The following is a 6,000-nucleotide window of genomic DNA, read 5'->3' as shown; positions in this document are numbered from 1 at the left end:
AACTATATATGTCCCAAGGGCATAACTTATAACCCTTACCCCTGAAGACTGTGGGGGAATGTCCTGCTCAAACATATAATTTCCAGAACTTTCAACTACTTTGAACAAAATGGCTATATCAAAATTTGAATTGGATGTGTTTGGGAAGATGGTACACGTGGAAGGGGTGTTTGGGAAGATGGTACACGTGGAAGGGGTGACTAAGAATCACTTTCGACTATTAAAAAGGGAACTAGTCATTTAAATTTCTAATCGAATGAGCCCTTTCTGAAGTTTCTACGACAACGTTATGCAAAACATCTATACAAAACCTTATATGTCCCCAGGGCATAACTTACAACCCTTGCCCTGAGGGCTGTGGGGGGGTTGTGATCCTCAAAGACCTAATTTCCAGAACTTAAAACTACGTTAAATAAAATGGCTATATCAAAATTTTGATTGGATGTGTTTGGGGAAAAGATGGGCGTGAGAGTGGGGGTTAGTTGCCCTCAAATCACTTTCAACTATTAAAACGGGCATTCGCCCTTTGAATTTCTAATCGAATGAGCCTTTTCTGAAATTTCTACGACAGCGCCTTCTATAAAAAACCTTATATGCCCCTAGGGCATATAAGTTAATATAACTTAAAACCCTTGCCTTGAGGGTTGAGAGGGAGTGTCCTCCTCGAAAACATATTTTCTATCTGGAAATCAACTGCGCTAAACAAAATGGCTATCTCAAAATTTTGATTGGATGTGTTTGGGGGAATGATGAGCATGGGGGGGCTAGTTGCCCTCAAATCACTTTCGACTATTAAAAAGGGCACTAGCCCTTTGAATTTTCAATCGAATAAGCCTTTTTTGAAGTTTTTACGACAACACCTTCTATAAAAACATAATATGCCCCCAGGGCATAACTTAAAGCCCTCGCCCAGAGGGCTGTGGGGGTGTGTCCTCCTCAAAAAGATATTTTATATCTGGAAATCAACTACGCTGAACCAAATGGATATCTCAAAATTTTGATTGGATGCGATTTTGAAATTGAAGTGGCTTGTGTCCTTTTTAATAGTCGAAAGTGATTGGAAGGCAACTAACACCCTTTCCAAGCCCACCATTTCCCGAAACACATTCAATCAAAATTTTAGCCATTCTTTTCAGCGTAGTTGATTTCCAGATAGAAATTATGTTTTGAGGAGGACACTCCCCCACAGCTCTCAGGGCAAGGGTTTTAAGTTTTGCCCTGGGGGCATATAAGGTTTTTATAAAAAGCATTGTCGTAGAAACTTCAAAAAAGGCTCATTCGATTGGAAATTCAAAGGGCTAGTTCCCTTTTAATAGTCGAAAGTGATTGGAGGGCAACTAACCCCCTTCTCACGCCCACCTTTTCCCCAAACACATCCAATCGAAATTTTGAGATAGCCATTTTGTTCAACGTAGTTCAAAGTTCTGAAAAATGGGTCTTTGAGGATGACAACCCCCCCCCCACATTCCTCAGGGCAAGGATTGTAAGTTATGCCCTGGGGATATATAAGGTTCAACGCTTTTATAGAAAGCGTTGTCGTAGAAACTTCAAAAAGGGCTCATTCGATTGGAAATTGAAACGGCTAGTGCCCTTTTTACTAGTCGAAAGCGATTGGAAGGCAACTAACACACCTTCCACGCCAACCATTTCCCCAGACACATCCAATCAAAATTTTGAGATATCCATTTTGTTCAACGTAGTTGAAATTTCTGGAAATTATACCTTTGAGCAGGACACTCCTCCCACAGTCTTCAGGGCAAGGGTTATAAGTTATGCCCTATGGGCTTATAAGATTTTCATTGAAAGCTGTGTCGTAGAAACTTGAAAAAGAGCTCACTCGATTAGAAATTCAAAGGGCTAGTGCCATTTTCAATAGTCGAAAGTGATTGGAGGGCAACTGGCCCCCCTCTCACGCCCACCATTTATCCAAACGTATCCAATGAAAATTTCGAGATAGCCATTTTGTTCAACGAAGTTGTAAATTCTGGAAATGAGGTCTTTGAGGATGACAACTCCTCACCCTCAGGGCAAGGGTTACAAGTTATGCCCTGGGAGCATATAAGGTTTTTATTGAAAACTTTGTCGTAGAAACTTGAAAAAGCGTGCATTCGATTGGAAATTCAAAGGCCTAGTGCCCATTTTGATAGTCGAAAGTGATTTGAGCACAACTAACCTCCCTCTCACGCCCATCTATTACCCAAACACATCCAATCAAAATTTTTAGAAGTTTTGGAAATTAGGTCTTTAAGGGTGACAACCCCCTCCCTACAGCGCTCAGGACAAGGGTTGTAAGTTATGCCCTGTGGGCATATAAGGTTTTTTATAGAAAGTGTTGTCATAGAAATTTCAAAAATGGCTTATTCGATTGGAAATTGAAATTGCTAGTGCCCTTTTAATAGTCAAAAGTAATTGAAGGGCAACTAATCCCCCTCTCACGCCCACCATTTTTCCAAACACATACAATCCAAATTTTGAGATAGCCATTTTTTTACGTAGTTGAAAGTTCTGGATATTATGTCTTTGTGGAGGACAACGCTCCCCACAGCCCTTAGGGCAAGGGTTGTAAGTTATGCCTGTAATTTTTTTTTTTTACCAGGGCACTTCGTATCAAAAGAGTTGTCGTAGGAACTTCGAAAAGGGCTCATTCAATTAAAAATAGAAAGGACTAATGTCCTTTTTAATGGTCGAAAGTGATTGAAGGGCAACTAATGATTGGAGGGCTGTGACTGGAAGGTTTGATATTTTTATAGTAAAGATCCATGTGGGTATAATATATATTATTTTTTGTTGTTGTTGTTGTTTAGACCAGGGTAATTCGTATCGAAGGAGTTGTCGTTGTAACTTTGAAAAGGGTTCGGTCGATTGAAAATAGAAAGGGCTTATTCCTCTTTAATAGTCGAAATTTGGGGTGAAGAGGCTGAACCTACACAAACAATAAAACTTCGCAATTCTATGAAAGATACTAGCCTGGGGGGTAGTCCAAGGTTTGCAAGTTTGTTTAAAAGGATTTGGTGGTTCATATTGTCATATGCCCCTTCAAAATCTAGGAAAGCTGCAACTAGGACATTATTTTTTGAGAATGATTCATTTATTGCATTTCTTAACAATATGATAGCATCTGTTGAGGAGTGGTGTTTCATAAAACCAGTTTGAGTGTGAGGGATCATATTATTTTTTTCAACAAACCAGAGGAGTTGGTAATATATCATTTTCTCTATTATTTTCCTCATCACAGGAGTAATCATTATGGGCCTATAAGACTCAGGTTATTTTTGGGTTTATTTTTCTTTAGGATTGGTAGGAGGGACGAACATTTCTATATATTGGGGAATATAGAAGATGCCCAAGCATGATTATGACAATTTAGAAGTTCCTGTTTGTATGAAGGGGTGAGATTCTTTATCCATGTAGGGTGTATATTGCCATAGCTGCCGCTAGTCTTGGTCCTAATATGATGTATTGCATTATTCATTTCCTAGATTGAAAATGGGCTGGTTATATACTCGGATCCTGGGCGTGGTTGGTAACTTGGGTTCATAGGAATTGGGGACATTTTGCTGCAATTATTTGATGTTAGCTTATTAACAAAAAGAGTGGCAAATAGCTTTGCTTTTTCATTATCATTGTCATAATGGGTATTATCATGTATAAGCTCATACAGGAGTGCATTGGGGAAAGTCTTTTTCCCACAGATTTGGCTTATGACTTTATGTATAATTGGCTCATGTGTTTCTCTGGAGAGATTATTTGCAAAATTATTCCAGTAGTTATATTTAGCACCTATTATTGTCCTTTTTAGATTAAATTCTGGTCGTTATTTTGTAAAATATGTAGTTGGTGATGGTTTTTTTATGAATGTTCTCCTAACATGCCTTTTCTGTTCTCCATTTATTTTGGCACTCATTTGTCCACCATGCTTTGGGAATGTGTTTAGGGAAGGTTTTCTTGGGTGTTGTCCTGGGGATAGCATGATTAGCTGTATTTATTAGTAAGGATGCCAAAACTTCAGCATGTGTGTCAACTGTTGTGTTTGAAATGCATGAATTTCGGGTAAAACTTGTAATTTCATCATTTAGCTTATTTTGGAACATACGCCAATTTGCTTTAGTGTTGATATATTTTGAGGTAGGCTATGTGATAGGGTTTCAGCAGGTTTGTTTAGGGAGCAAACTATAGCAAAGTGGTCAGTACATAGACTATCAATTTTATTTATATAAATTTTATTCAAAATATGTAATGACGAAATTTGTAGGTCAATTGTAGAGAAGCTGCCACTTTTGGGGTTGAAATATGTATTCAGGTTTGGAGGGGTAGAAACAGCTAATTCAATATTATTTGAAGTCATAATCTCAATGAACTTACCAGCTTTATTTGCTGGTTTATTCCCCCACAAAAGGCTGTGGGCATTGAAGTCTCCACAAATAATGATACTTTCTAACATATTAGAATTATTTATATAGCTAAAGAAATCCATGGCATCTGTAGTTTGGCCATTAGGGTTATAAAAGCTTTTTATGTAAGTTTTGTATTATGTAAGTTATTATGTAAGTTTTTGTGTTGACTTGATGACTCCCAGTTGAACCTCCACTGCTTCTTCTCCTACTCCTTGTCAAGTTGATGTTTTGGAAGACTGGATGGAAGGAGTGCTGACAGTGTTTTTCTCAATTTGGCCGATACAAATTTCTCTTTTTGAATTTGGGGTAGCTTGCCACTCCAAAAACTTCAGGAAAAGCCAATATTTACCCTAACTTAACAAAAATATAGCCATCTTTTAATCACAGGAATTGTCATTTTAATGACATGCAGGTACAGCTTAGTAAAGAGCAAACTAGGGCCCATAGTAACCAAAAAAACAAAACAAACTGTCAAGTAAAGAAAGATAACATTTGAAGCTGATAACATTTGAAGCTGATTCAGGACTAAAGCTATCATTTTGGCTAATTTAACTGGAAACCTTTATTGCAAAAGTAAATATACATGAATTTTGAAAACAGCCTTAAACTCCTTAAAATCATTGTCATGTTGAAATAAAAGCTGCATCATTTGAACCAGTCAAAATCTCCACATAACAAATTTACAAAACTCCATCTTGAACAACAAAGAAAGTAATTTTTTCTCATGAGAAGTAGTGGTGTATCTCCTTTTTTCTTCTTTTCCTCAGAGGCTATCATACTGAACCAGTGCTCATAGGATGCTGGGAGAGGGCTCATTTGAAAGAAAATACCCCTATATAGTGTTTTTTTTAAGTAAATACAAAATGATAGAATAATATTCAATTTTTGACAAAAACTGGATCTTTATATAGATGATGATATAACAAAGGTATCTTTTATGCCCATGCCACATTTGTCAATAAAATCAAAATTATGCACGACTACAGCACCAATTACGATTACCATGCGTAATTTCTCGAGTTGAACATAGTTCAACTTTCAAGCATAAATTTCTTGATTGACCAATCAGAGTCAGTATTTGGGGCATACTTTTTGAACTAGTAAAGATGGAAACTTAGAACAGCAGTTTTTCTATCTGGGAGAGGAATTTGACAAAAGTCAAAAAGACTTAGCATTAGTAGAGAACAGTTGGATACAAAATACTCTTGGAGCAAACTCTTTAAACTAATTTCTTGCAATTTTAATTTTTTGCTTTTTAAATACAAGTGTGATACTAAAATCAAGAAAATTGCCATTTCATTCATGATATTTGGCTTTCTTTATTGATAGATGTGACTATGATGTGACATGGGCATTAACAAAATGCTTTGCTTGGGTGTAATTTCATGTTTTAGTGATTCCCTTACCTCATTCCTTGAAATGTTATAAAATTCCTTTAAATTTTGTCACAAACTGGTTTTTAGACTATTCCATGTGTTATAAACCACCAAAAAATGGTTTACCTTATCAATGAACAGTTTCTGGAATATCTTTCTCTAAATTCAAACCAGCAGTAATATCAAAATTAAAGCAGTCTAGCAAAAATAACAACTTAAACAGATTTTTA

At 36.7% G+C, this 6,000-nt stretch overlaps 1 protein-coding gene across 1 annotated transcript in view; it reads left to right on the top strand.

The window, feature by feature from the left end:
- LOC148953722 (uroporphyrinogen-III synthase-like) overlaps positions 1-6,000 on the top strand; it is a 54,500-nt gene that overhangs the window by 26,485 nt on the left and 22,015 nt on the right. The gene's annotated exons all lie outside the window — the stretch shown is intronic.

The sequence above is a fragment of the Artemia sp. Qi Xiang Cuo genome, chromosome 3 (assembly GCF_049724085.1).
Source record: "Artemia sp. Qi Xiang Cuo chromosome 3, ASM4972408v1, whole genome shotgun sequence".
NCBI classification, from domain to species: Eukaryota; Metazoa; Arthropoda; class Branchiopoda; order Anostraca; family Artemiidae; genus Artemia; species Artemia sp. Qi Xiang Cuo.
The sequence above is the reverse complement of the archived record's forward strand: the minus strand, read 5'-3'. Positions and strand labels throughout refer to the sequence as shown.